Here is a 13890-nt window from a genome sequence, read left to right as displayed (position 1 = left end):
CGTCCTCATGGCCCTCCCTCCTGCCTACACGCGGCCTCCCATCAGCCCAAAATGGTCTTTCTTTGCCATTGAGCTTTGCCACATCCCTGAAGATGTGAGTCTCTTCTCCCACCATGTTCTGTGAGCCTACGATGACCTGCTGGGAGAGAGATGCCTCCCAGGATCAGACTGATGCCATGCACTGAAAGCACTTGAGACCTGACTTGAGGTCTCCCTAATAGCCAAATTTGGTCACTGGTCACCAAAGTCACCGTGAAGAAGGAGATGTACTGAATGTGATCCATGTGACTGAAAGCCACTTAAAATCTCTGCACAGCAGCCTGAGACCTCCCAGCCAATTGGTCTTAGCAGGCCGGGACACCAATTAATTATATTGAGGTTAGATGCTATGCAGCAGGAGGAAATCGTTTCAGATGAAAGAGGCAAGGGCCTAATCACCAGCGAGGCCTTGGCAAGCGGCAACTGCTCGGTGTTTAGGTGCTTCATGAGCAAGGAATGTTTGTGGCCCCGTGGGGCTCTGGGACACAGCATAAAAGCCTGTGGTGCTCCAGGCTCCGCATCCTCCTCTCTTGGCTCCCTTTCCTCCAGGAACGAGGTAAGCCTGAGTCCGCTCCATCTCTCCCTCTGGGCTGAGCTGCTGTCATGGGGGCTGCTCAGGTTGATACTTGGGCTGCCTCAGCTTGGCCCCGCAACAGAACTGCTGAAGGGCTGTGACCTGTTTCCCTTTTGGTGGGGCTGGCAGGGGAGAGCTGGGAAGAGGGGGGTTCTTTCAAGCAGGAAATGATCAATGGGGCTCATCTGCAGGGAGCTCTGCCCAGCAGAATTTCCACCTACGTTTCGTAGATGGGCTCTATCCAAATGGCCAAGAGCATGCAGGGCTTTCTTCAGCGCAGCACTGTGTATTCTGGAGATGGGGTACGATCAGTCTTTCCGCAGGTGCTTTAAACCCACTCTGCTGGGTCCTCTTCCAAAAGTGGGTCAGCTTGCCTGTGCCGTGCAACTAGGAGGGCACGATGAGGGCCGGCCGTGGGAGCTGTAAGCACAGTGTGTGTTTTCAGACAGTGTCACGGCCGTTGTGCATGTTAGCAAGATCATCTGCGGGTTCTTTCTGGGCTTGCAGCTAGAGGTGGAGATGGAGGGCAGCAAAGCGTATCTTCAGAGAGAGCTGAGGAAAAGACAGACTGATACTGAGGTCTCTGTTTCCTCTCTGCTCTGCGTTTCAGCTTTGCCTCCCTCACCCAGAGATGTCTTGCTTCAGACCCTGTCTCCAAACGCCCTGCGGCGCCTCTGGCCCAACCCCACTTGCAAGCAGCTGCAGTGAGCCCTGTGTCGCCCGCTGCGCTGACTCGACGGTGGCCATCCAGGCCTCCCCGGTGGTGGTGACCCTGCCGGGCCCCATCCTCACCTCTTTCCCTCAGAGCACAGCCGTGGGATCCTCTCTGTCCGCTGCTGTTGGGAGCTCCCTCAGCGCCGGGGGGGTTCCCATCTCTTCTGGGGGCTCCCTTGGTCTGGGGGGGTCAGGGCTGTGTCTGCCTCCCCTCCGCTGCAGCCTGAACTGCTGAAGCCGGCGCATCATCCCCTTCGGAGCAGGAAGGAAGACGGGGACCCTGCAGCAGCAGGAGCGTGGCCACGGCTTGCAGACGGGCTGGGTGTCCTCATGCCACCTGGCCGGAGGGACCTGTGCCCACTGCTCCCGGCTGCACGGCAGGCCTGGCCGTGCCTCCTCTGGCTCTGCTTTGCTCTGAGCTCCTGGAGAAAGGGCTCATTCTCTTCTGCTTTGATGAACCTCCTGCTGATGGGGGGAGGGTGCCGGAGTTAGGGACTGCTCTTGGTGGGCTGGGATTGCCACCAGGGAGAGCAGAATGGGAAAAGGCCAGTGCTTTGTGTGGAGCTTCTCCTTGGGAAACGGGCCATTCTCTGTGCCTCCCTGAACCCTGCAGGCGTGTTTCTCTCTTCTGTGCCACTGCATCTGCTCCTTCTCATTAAAGACTTTGTGCAGCATAGCTGGAGACTCGTGGTGGTTTGTTCTCCTCCTCCCTCCAATAGATACCCGCTCTGCAAGGAAGAGCACTGGCTTATGTCCCGAGCTGTCAACCAGTTGTGGATGGGCAGGGAGAAGTGTCCTTTCTGAGCCTGAATCTCAGCTACAGTCCTGACATTTGGAAGTCTTGTTTCATACCTCCTTTCCTTTTGGTGATGCATCTTGCTACTCGGAGTTGTTTGGGAGGGAAAAAAAAAAAACCAACCCACCTTTGTGCTCAGCAGTAAAGCAAGGCCTCCTACATGCAAGCGTGCAGTCAAGAAGAAAGGGATGTCCAGTGTCCCTGTTTAGACTTGCAGATGATGCCTTTCTCCCCTCCACACTGTGCCACCAAAACCTCTCAGCAGCCACTGCTGCTCTCGGTGCAGGAACTTTGGGGCAAGCGCACGTCTTTCCCTGACTGAAGGCTGTTGCTTCTGCTTTGTCTTGTGGTCCAATCTTTGCCCGGCAGCAAGTGGGAAGGCTTCTTCAAGGTGTCCTTCCTCTGCAGGAGACCTTGATGGCTGCATGCCAGGTGCCCTTACAGGGACTCCATGGGTGTCATCGTGTGGCTGATTCCCACTTCTGCACAGCTAGGGGCTCTGTCAGCCCTGCCAAAGGGACACTGAGGTGACTTGGCTCATCTGTCCTACAAGGACAGGCTGGGAGAGCTGGGGTTGCTTTGCCTGGGGAAGGGAAGGCTGAGGTTGCTGGAGAGTGGACAGGTGGATTAAAGGAGAGAGAGCCATCCTCTTGTCACTGGTGCCCAAGTGGGAGGGCAAGAAACAATGGACACAGAAATGTGACACACAGTAACCCTCTTTTACTTCTGGGGGGTGGTCAAAGACCAGTGTCCCACCTGCTCAGATGTGATGTTCATACAGACATTTAACGTCTCAGTCCTCTCAACCGTTGTTCGCAAACTTCGTATGGAAACCAGTCATGGCACTTCTCTCTTTCACTGGTGTGGTGGGTTTTCAGGTCTGGAGGTATGCAGTGTGACTGCAAGCTGGGGTTAGGGTGGGCATTCCATTAGGAAGCAGAGCATGCGCAATCACGATTCCCATCTTTGTAACTCCACCTACTTGAAGCGCCGCTGATGACAGACTCTGGAAATACTGTGCTAACACAAACCCCACATACAACCCCACTTCCCAGAACAGTCTTTACTCTCAACACAGCAAAGACTGTTGCTTTTTCACAGACTGGCCAGCCTCCTCCTTCCAGCCGCCCGCACATACACTTCCTCCAGCCTCTCCTCATGCTCACGCTCTCGCCTGCAACCACCTCCCACCCTTGCTCTGCATGCAGATAGGCACTGCCGGGTGTACCACCTCCACACGGACTCTTTTATAGCATCTTCCTGCTCCAGAGTCAAAAGGGAATCGGGCTGTGTTCATCTAGTGAGGTAAATGATGGCTGTTGTTTATCGTTTAATATTTTGGTCCATGCTCTGGAATTGGACAATGCTTGCCACTGCTGGAAAAAAGCTCTGGACATACGTACTCCACCAAAAAGGCACCCACACTTCCCATTTATTCTCCCTTGGCTTCTCCACACTTTTCCTCAGCCAGGCTCTACCTTGCCCTTTCCATAGATCTCGCCCACTCTTGGAAACTGTTTCCCCTAAACACCAACACCCTGCATGGCAGCTGGAGTCTTTGTTCAAGGCTTGACACCACCTTATGTGCCCAAGAGGTTGAAGGTGCTGCCAGAAAGCCACCATCTCCTCTACAGCAGTGTCCACACCCTAGTGCTCACAGCAGGCTTGGAGTCCCCCTCAGATTAGAGAAGAAGACAGGATTCTAATATCCCACCCTACCACTACCACCAGCCCTGGTTGTCTCCACACAGCTGCCTTCCCTGCTGCCCTGGAAGCAGCTGAGACCAGCTGGGGAGTGAAATCACCCCCCCATGACAGGAAATCCCAGGTGCCTGGCTGAGGACAAGGTGCAAGAAGCCGTAGCCACAGCCCCTGGGGTTACGCCTCTCAAGGCCTCTGGAAGCCTGGTAGCTGTCCCGCTCAGTGCAGGTCCCAACCGCAGAGTGCTGAGTGGAGCATTGCCCTGAAACTCCCAGGCAGCCGGGTGTCATTGCAGAGGGATGTGATCAGCAGGGCAGAGAGGGCTGGAGCAGGTAGTTGTGGCCGAGTGGTGAAGGCGATGGACTGGAAATCCATTGGGGTTTCGAATCCTGCCAACTATGGGGCGCAGTCCCCTTTTGGGCTGCCTGCACTTGACCACACTGCAGCCGTGAGACAGTAAAACCCCCTTGCCTACAGCACTTGTCCTCGCTCGCACTCCCAGAAATTCCTGGATTATTGGGAAATCCTGCTCCCATTGACAAGGCAGGCAAGTTCGGGGAAGGGAATGGAGCAGTGATGACTATGAGCCATGAAAAGAGATCGGCTGTTGTTGGATGTTGAGAAGAACTTAAGAGCCTGACCTCACCTGACATCCCAAGCAGCACAGCCCCACCAGCTCTCCTCCTTACACCTGAAACTACAGCAGGTCATCTCCAAAGAGAGCCTGTACAACATGGCCCTCATTGCTGAAGATGAAGGGAAAACACCTCCTGGATCTGAGGTATGGCCAGCACTCACCAAGTGCCTCTCACTTTAGGTCTCATGAAGGCAGACTGGGGTGGAGCAACAGGCAAGCGAAGCGAAGCAAAGAGGCCAGCACAAAATCTGTGCTACAGAAGAGGTCCTTGTGTGCATACATGGCCCTCATTGCCAAGGATGAAGCGAAGACTCACCATAGATCTGAGATCTTGCCTGGGGTCCTGAGGGTATTCTGCATGACCCCTCCCCAGCCCTTGCACACATGGACAACCTTTGCAAGGGGACTTTCCCAAATTTTGCCAAAGGATGAGATGATGAGAGGTGGGTCTCTCCTGTATCCTCTTCTTCTGGGAAAGTTGCCAAAGTGCAAAAGAGGACATGGTGGTGACTGTGCCATCAGGAGACCATCCCCTGCCGTTGCAGACTTTGATACGTGGGCTAGAAGCTGGAGGCTTCCCAGTGGCCTTCTCTCAGTCCCATGCCCACCTGCTCCCAACAGAGCAGCAGCAGAACAGCTCCTGAGAGGAAAAGGGGCTGCTGGTAGCCTGCCTGGGTGGTGCAGCATCTGAAGGAAAAAGGAAACCCTGAGGGGTAAATGCAGAGAGGGCCCAGAGGAAGAGGAGAGACGAGCCATTTGCTGGTGCGTGATCTGTTCCACGCAGCCATGCCACTGAGGGTGGCAGAAGCAGCGCAAGCAAAGAGAAATTAGGGGACGTTGGCAGCATGGATGAAGAAGGAAAGGGTCAGTGGAAAGGGGACCTCGTGGTCTGCAGTCTAAAGCTTTCCCCTGAGCAATACCTCCTGCAGAAGGCAGGCCGTGGCCACTCTCTCCATGCTCACATCTGCACCCACTTCCCAGCCTTCTCCTTCCCAATTTGTTTTTGCCTCCTCTGCCTGGTTCTGCGTGCTCTGGTCCATGGCTGGGACAGGCAGCCAGCAAACACATGCCCCAAAATGCAGGTCTCGGCACTGCCATCTTGTTCCTCGCCCTCACCAAGAGGCTCTCACTGCTCAGGCTGCCCAGAGCCATCTGAGGAAGCCTTGCAGCATTGGAGACAGGGCACCACTCAGTCCTGCTGGTCCAGCCCTGCCCTGGGGTGACTGGGAGGAACCTGCACCCCAATTGCTAATTCTGTGCTAAGGGTTCTTGTCCCCCTCCTTGGCCGGAAATGATCTGATTTTAGCCAGGCTTCTAGGCAGCTTGAACCATCATAGACAACAGCTCACACACACGCACACACAACCAACCCCACAAAAAGAGAAGAGCAGAGTCACACAGAAATGAGTCCGGTGTAATGCAGAAAAACCCCACCCCCACCCACCTTCTGCCTGGCCGTCAGGCAATCACAGAGCAATATGAGAACCCATGGGGAATGACGCTGTCAAAAGTTGCCTCTTCCCTGTGTTCAGGGGGTGGGGGCTTCCGTGCATGACGTGCTTCTGGGCACACGGGTAGGGTTGTCTGGTCCTGACAGCCAACCACAGGTCTGCCTGAGAGCAGGTGAGTATGATAGGGTCAGGAAATGGCTGCCAGCCAATCACAGAGCAGCATGAAACCAGGGTGGTTGTCGCGTGTGATAAAATGGCAGCTCTGGGCCCTGAAATGGCAGCTGAAGGAAAATCCCCTCCCAACCCGTGTAAGTAGGGGAAGGTACTGCCTGGTCAGATGTACTTCCAGGTAAAGGGGAAGGGCGGCTGTTCCTGCCAGCCAATCACAACAGACCACATGACAGGGAGAGGGGTGTGACTTCAAGGGAAATAGCAGACCTGGCTGCCTGCTTGGGGGGTTCAGGCCGAGGGGCCTGTTTTGCAGGAAGCGGAGGGCAGGGCACCTGTCACTTCCTATTTGGGCAAAAGTTCTCCTCTACTAGGAGAGTTCTCCTCTACTAGTTCACCTCTACTAGGCAGATTTTAGCCCAGGAGCAGGTAGTGAGTAGAGTCCTGTGTCACGAAAATTCACAACTGACCCGTGCTGACCAAGGAGAGAAGCTGGGACGCAAAGTATGGAATTACAAGATTAAATATGTATTCATCCGCACGAGGTGTCCCAGCCAAAAGAGAAGTACCTCGAATGTGGTTTTAGACGGGATTCTTATGTCCTTCAGATGTTCCTGTACAACACGACTTGAATAATCACTAACAGCCGCTTTCCTGACAAGTTTCAGCAAGGCTAATGCCAGCTGCGGTTTTGGGAAGAGAGGTGAAAGGGGGCGTGTTGCGGCCCTGGAGAGAGCTACCCAAGAGACAGTGATGTCTCCAACAGTGACAGTATTCAGAAGTCAATGGGACAAGGCCAGGAGCCTCTGAGGAAACTGGGAAGATTTGTCTGCTCAAAGTAGGAGGTCAGCCCAGAGGAACTCCAGAGGTCCCTTCGAACCTTCTGGGGTACGCTGAGTCACAGGAGCCCTTGAGCAGCCACCAAAAGGCAATGCCTTGGAAGCAGCAGCACAAGATTGCACAGAAGCACCAGTTGATTCAGGATGGTTCTAAATTGTGTGGAAAAGGCTTGGAGGAAAGCAGAATTTTCAGCGGAAGTAGACTGTGAGCTACTTCTGTGTATTTCTGGCACGCTTGAGGCCGGGCCACAGTGCACACAGCAGATCACAGCGGAGTGATTCATGTTTGCCTGGAGTTCAGGGGTTTTCCCCACTCTTCCACATCACAGTGACTTCCAGGTGCTCTGGGAGCCAGATCCAGTGTCCCTTTCTAGATGCATGGAATGGGCCACCCCATCCCTGACCCAGAAAAAAGAGCCATGAACTTTTGGCTCCCTGCCCCACGCCTCTCCTCAAAAGCAGGTCATCCAGGCCTCTGGTCTCTGGAATGAATTTGCTGAGTAAAACAGGTCAATTTGGGTGTTGGTCTCTTTCAGGGCAGGACGCGGGCAGAAAAAGCAGGCTGTGGTAAAGCCTGATGAGCGTAAGCAAGGTCCTCGTGGCCCTCAGTGGTGCATTCCCTCCATCCCACAACTGTTCTTTCTTGCTGTTGTGCTTTGGCACATCCCTGGATACGTGCGTCCTTATCTCACCGTCTCCTGTGTGCCTACAGTGACCCACAGGGTGAGATGTCTCTCAGTACTAGCCCTGGACTGAAAGCACTCGAGAGCTGGCTTGAAGGGTCCTTCATGACACCTAGATCTAGGTGGGTTTTAAAAGTGGGACAAAAGAACCAATCTCAGAATGAGAGAGAAAAGTGGTGGTTCTTGATGTGTCATTGAACGGACCCCATGAAAACTTTTATTCGAGCCACTTAACAAGGAAGCCAAGAATAAAGGTGCTTCTGGAAATCCCTTTACTGCACCGAGTCCTTTCCCCAGGACAGTGCCTTGAGTGTCACATGAGCAGCAAACATTTGCACAACAGCCCTGTGTCTTCTGGATAACCTCCACCCACCGAAAAAGACACAAAAAGAGAACATTAGGTCTGAGGCTGTAATTGTGACTTGCATGGGGATTAAGTGAATCAAAGGGGTTTACTTAAAACAGTAAAAGCTGCAAAGAATGATTCAGTGATAGAAAACATAGTTGGAAGTCAGCTTGCACGTGTATAGTCCAAAGTTTGCTTTTAAAAGCAACCTAATTCTAGGTTGGATCTGCATGAGCCAGGAGTTCTTAGTGTGCTCCAGGCCACTATGGAGAGCACTAGGGCTGGTTGTGTGCATGGAATGCCACCTGCTCTGCATTTCACTTTCATGCCGGTGACAAGAAGCCCTTTCTGGGCAGAAGGGCTGGAAAGAGGAGAAAAAAAATCTGTCCCTGCACAGCTTTCAGGGCAAATCCCGGAGAGAATCTTCACTCCTAATCCTGGTATTTATTTCCCATCCATCTCCAGACATTACCTCATAACCCTGGAATCTTCTCACCACTGCTGGCACTGGCACTGTCATCTCCTGGTGGCCCACATGTGGGCCGGGGAGGCTCAGCTGTCAGACTCTCCCGAGAGGTTCGCCGCAAAAGGGCAAATTGCAACAGTAGAAATATCATCTGCTGTTCAGGAAAAGAAGTGTCAGCGAGCATAGTTCAACTCTGGAAGAGCTGCCTGAGAGACAGTGACCTCTCTGAGAGCAGCAGTGTTTAGAAGTTGATGGGATCAGGCCTGGAGGTTCCTGCTGAGGCTGCTGAGGAACCGGGGAAGTTTGGTCAGCTCGGAGCAGGAGATGGGCCCAGAGGACCTGCAGAGGTCCCCTCAAAACTTCATTTTTCAAAGGTGGACTGAGTCACAGGAGCCCTTGAGCAGCCACCGAAAGGCAATGCCTTGGAAGACAGCAACTGCAGGAGATTGCATAGAAGCACCAGCTGTTTCAGGAATGGCGCTAAATTGTGTGGAAATGCCCTTGAGGAAAGCCACACTTTGGGGCCATTAGCCATGTTATCCTTGTCATGCTGGAGGCTGGGGCATAGTGTCCACTGAAGTCCACGGCACGATGAATCATGTTTGCCTGGAGCTCTGGGTTTTTCCCAATTTTTCAACATTCCGATGACTCCCAGGTGCTCTGGGAGACTGACACGATGTCCCTTTGTAGTCTGAAATGCAAGGAATGGGCCAACCAATCCCTCGCTCAGAAGAAAGAGCCATGAGCTTTTGGCTTGATGCCCTGAGCCTCTCCTCAAAAGCAGGTCATCCAGACCTCCGGACTCTGGGGTGAAGTTCCTGAGGTGGATTTGGATGTGGGTCTCGTTCAGGGAAAGACGCAGGCATCTCTTTGATCACAAAACCAGGCCGTGGTTGAGCATGATGAGGGTAAGCAAGGTCATTGTGGCTGTCACTCGTGCCCCCAATCTGCTTCCCTCCAGCCCACAATGATCTTTCCATTCTGTTGAGATTTGCGCCATTCCTGGGGAAGTGAGTCCCTTCTCCTGCATGGGATTGTGCAGGCTTGACCTTCTGCCTAAACTTACCCACTGTCTCCTGTGTGTCTATGCAGGGAGAATTGTCTCTCAGGCTTAGCTGGAGTGCTTCCACTGAAAGCACTTGAGAGCTTACTCGAGGTGTCCTTCCCCGCTCAATTTCAGTGTGATCGGTGGCCATGCTCATCATGAAGAGGGCAATGTGACAAAGGCAATCCGTGTGACACAAAGCAGCTTAAAATCTCCCTGCACAGCATCGTGAGACCTCCGAGTTCATTGGCCTTAAGAATCAGGGACGCAGAAGAATCGTTTTGATTTTAGGAAGCATCACGCTTGCAGATCCTGATCGTGGTGGGGGCCTTCAACCACCCAGACATCTGCTGGAAAAGTGATGAGGGAAAAAGAGAACTAGCCCCATCCAGGGTTATGGGCAGGAGAAGTTTGGAGAAAGAGAAAGCAAGGCCCTTGCGCTTCCCACCACAGGCCCAGGGCCAGTGAGCTTGCCAGGGAGACATTTTTCGTGCCCGGTCGAGGGCACAGGGCAGAGGAAGGGAAAGCATGGTGAGCACAAGTGCTGGAGCTGGCAGTGCCAGGCAGCGTCAGGCAGGGCTGTGGGAGGTCCCGGCTGAGGTGCTGGGGGGAGCAGAGTGGCGCAGCGGAAGCGTGCTGGGCCCATAACCCAGAGGTCGATGGATCGAAACCATCCTCTGCTAATTCCTCTTTTTTTTTTCCGACTCCTGACAGTCACGGCCTCTCCCTTGCATGTTACAGCATCTTACACCACCAGCACTGCTGCGCTCCTGCTCTCTGCCCACCCATGGCCATGGCCCTCCTGCTCCCTCTGCCCCTTCTCTCTGCCACTGCCACCTTCTTTCTCCTTTGCTTTCTTAGCAGCCAGCACGCCCAACGTGCCCCTCAGCAAGGCAGACGGGTGGGTGTGGAGCAGCAGGCAGAGCACAGCCCACAGCTCCCCCCACCAGGCAGTGGGTGTCCTGGGCACACAGGTCTGTCTCCCTTCCCAGCAGGCAGCTCGATCCCCAACTTCCCAGCCACAAGCGGGGACTTCCAGGGCTCTGCAGGTGGGGAGGAGGACGAGGCTGGTGCTACTTTGGGAAACACCAATGCAATTGACTCAAACAGCTGGGGGATTTCTCTGGCCTCGTCTCTTTGCTGCTGGGCCCACTTGCAGGTGCAGCCAGGAGCAGGGCCAAGCAGGGATTCCCAATGGGCTCCGTATTGGCTAGATGTGGCTAGGTGGTGGTGGTGGTGGAAGGGAGAGGGGGTGCTGCAGGGTGGCCTCTGTGAGAAGAGCTAAGGGGCTGCCCTGTGCCGGACACAGCTGGTCCCAGCTGCCTCCACAACACTGAGCCACCTGCAAAGCTGGTGGCATCCCTAGCACCCGTGATGGAGCAGGTGGATATTCCTGAAGGAACTGCAACCCGTGGAGAACCGTGCCAGTGAAGAATTTTCCTGACAGGCCTGAAGTGTGTGGAAGAGCCCACAGTGAAACATATTTTGCTGTTTAGAACTGCAGCATGTGGAGAACCCGTGCTGGACTGACTGGTCTGCAGTGAAGGACTGTAGTTGAGCCTGGTAAAAGTGGGAGGAACAGTGCTAGTATTTTTGTCTTTTTTTCCACAATACCCAAAACCACACACATGGCCCAATCCTTTTCTTCACTTCTGGCTGCTCAGGACTGCAATTCGGTGGTGGAATACTACACCTTCCCTCCCACATGCACGTCGTAAGGTCCTCTGAACCCTAGACTGTACCATAGATCTGTGTAGCACGCGTGCCTGGAGCATGGCCCTGGTTTGTCCAGTGTCCTCATCCCTCATGCTCACACCCCACAAAAAAAAAAAAAAAAAGAGCCCAGTAACACAGAAGTGAGCTAGGAGTGTAAAGAAAAAGAATAAGAAACCAAATCACCTGCCTGTTCCTCACATGTCTGCAGAGGGTTTCCAGGATGAGTTTCTCCTTTCGATTCCCAGGGATCAAGGTGAGTCTGACCAACCTGCAGTTCCCCAGGTCCTCCTTTGTGCCCTTCTGGAAGATAGGAGTGACACCATCATTCTGCCAGGCCTCAGGAACTTCTCCTATTTGCCATAATGTTTCAAGAGACAGTCAAGAGTGGCTGTTTCCAGAAGTCCTCCTTCTCTGAGTGCTTCACGAGGTGGAGGCAGGAAGACAGCATGGGTTTCTGCATGGGAGGTCCCTGCTACTTGAGTACCTGATGGGCCAGAAGCCAGAAGATCACTTGGCTGTTGACTGTGAGATCACCTCTGGCTCTACAGGCAAAGGGCCATCCTTAGGAATATCGCTTGTGCTAGGTCCTTGTCTTCATTCCATAGTGGATACCACTGCATGGTGTATCATTTTATATCCAAACAGTTCTGTCAAAAGTTGCCTCTTCTCTGTGTTCGGTGACTGGGGGCTTCCGTGCCTGACTTCCATACCCACCTGCTTCTGGGTACACGGGTAGGGTTGTCTGGTCCTGACAGCCAACCACAGGTCTGCCTGAGAGCAGCTGGGTATGATGGGGTCAAGAAATGGCTGCCAGCCAATCACAGAGCAGCATGAAACCGTGGTGGTCATGGTATTTTATAGGAAAATGGCAACTGAAAGAAAATGGTGCCTGCCATGTAGGTAGGAGAAGGTACACGTCGGTCAGATGCACTTCATCATTCAGAAAGTTCTGAAAGTCCTGCAGATCCTCGGCATGGACAAGGAAAGCCTTCTGCAACGCTGCTTCTCTAGAACGTGCTTTCAGAGTTGTGAGGCTGTAGAGAATCCAGCCTTCTCCAGTGAGTAGGTGTTTGTCATGCCCTCTCTGAATGTAACCTGCCACTTGATATCTTGGGCTTGGGCACAACAACATGGTCTGTCCTGTGCGTTCAGAAGTACTGGGTGTCAGCCCAGTGCTCTGGGCAGTCAACAGGCACCAGAAGGTTGTGTCCTCCATGTCCTCGTAAGATTGTCACAGCGTAGGTCTTGCAGAAGAGGCCATGGCAGGCCTGTGCTGTGGGCTCTACCGCTGCTTTGAAAGGCCCTGTGAGTAGAGAGTGCCCTGTGGCCCTGGAGGAAGGCCACACTTGGTGCTGGATGGGGAGATGGAGAGACCGCCAGCTCAGCCAGGATGGCTCAAGATAAGAGCAACATATGGCTCAGCTCAGGTGGCCAGAGGGGAAAGGCAGCATGTGTCCAGGAGGTCCCATGGTGTAATGGTGAGCACTCTGGACTCTGAATCCAGTGATCTGAGTTCAAATCTCAGTGGGACCTTGGCCTTTTACACCTCCCTCAGGGCTCTCCTCAGCATGCTTACACCTTAGCCTCTTTGCCTCGCTCTTGGGTCAATTGTTTCATGTCCTCAGGTCATCCTTCTTTTCCTGGGCTCCAGCCCTGGGGCTGACATCAGTGCCCCTTCTCCTGCCCTGTGCCCATCAAACTTCTGCAGCCTTCCTGAGCACTGGCCCCTGTCCCCTCTCTGCTCCCTTGTGCTGATGGCTGCTCCTGGCTGAGGGGATCCAGCAGTGGCTCAGAGAATCACACAACAGCTGAGGTGGAGATGAGGCAGTCCAAGCCAGGCTCGAGGCAGAGCCAAGCAGAAGAATTTTTTCGCGTCTTTGCCTGGTTGGATGTTGGACATGTCCAAAGAGATTGACCTCCCACAGCCCTGCCTGATGCTCCCTGGCACTGCCAGCATCAGCGCTTGTGCTCACACTGCTTTCCCTTCCTATATCCTTGCCGGAGCAGGAAAAATGTCTCCATGGAAAGTTCTCCTCCTTCTGGCCTGTGGTGGGAAGCACAAGGACCTTTCTTTGCCCTTCTCCACACATCTCCTGCCCATAACCCCTGATGGGGACTTTCTCTTTGACCACTTGAGCTGGCTATACAGGTGGGAGGACAAGTGATGTAGGCAAGGGGGTTTTAGGGTCAAGTCCCACGTTGTTGACGGCCAAGTCCCAGGGGTGCAGTGTGGTCAAGTGCAGGCAGCCCAAAAGGGGACTGCGCCCCGTAGTTGGCAGGATTCGAACCTGCGCGGGGAAACCCCAATGGATTTCTAGTCCATCGCCTTCACCACTCGGCCACAACTACCTGCTCCAGCCCTCTCTGCCCTGCTGATCACATCCCTCTGCAATGACACCCGGCTGCCTGGGAGTTTCAGGGCAATGCTCCACTCAGCGCTCTGCGGTTGGGACCTGCACTGAGCGGGACAGCTACCAGGCTTCCAGAGGCCTTGAGAGGCGTAACCCCAGGGGCTGTGGCTATGGCTTCTTGCACCTTGTCCTCAGCCAGGCACCTGGGATTTCCTGTCATGGGGGGGTGATTTCACTCCCCAGCTGGTCTCAGCTGCTTCCAGGGCAGCAGGGAAGGCAGCTGTGTGGAGACAACCAGGGCTGGTGGTAGTGGTAGGGTGGGATATTAGAATCCTGTCTTCTTCTCTAATCTGAGGGGGACTCC

At 54.1% G+C, this 13890-nt stretch overlaps 3 non-coding genes across 3 annotated transcripts; 2 read left to right on the top strand and 1 right to left on the bottom strand.

Moving 5' to 3' along the window:
* The first annotated feature begins 10070 nt into the window (after nucleotides 1-10070).
* On the top strand, nucleotides 10071-10142 carry TRNAM-CAU (transfer RNA methionine (anticodon CAU)). The gene has a single exon. It is a non-coding gene; the product is annotated as a tRNA-Met (tRNA).
* Nucleotides 10143-12636: 2494 nt separating this feature from the next.
* TRNAQ-CUG (transfer RNA glutamine (anticodon CUG)) lies at nucleotides 12637-12708 on the top strand. The gene has a single exon. It is a non-coding gene; the product is annotated as a tRNA-Gln (tRNA).
* Nucleotides 12709-13442: 734 nt separating this feature from the next.
* Nucleotides 13443-13524, bottom strand: TRNAS-AGA (transfer RNA serine (anticodon AGA)). The gene has a single exon. It is a non-coding gene; the product is annotated as a tRNA-Ser (tRNA).
* Nucleotides 13525-13890: the final 366 nt, after the last annotated feature.

This window comes from Grus americana, chromosome 10, assembly GCF_028858705.1.
Source record: "Grus americana isolate bGruAme1 chromosome 10, bGruAme1.mat, whole genome shotgun sequence".
Lineage (NCBI taxonomy): Eukaryota > Metazoa > Chordata > Aves > Gruiformes > Gruidae > Grus > Grus americana.
Note: the sequence above shows the minus strand (reverse complement) of the source record. Positions and strands in the feature narration are given on the sequence as shown.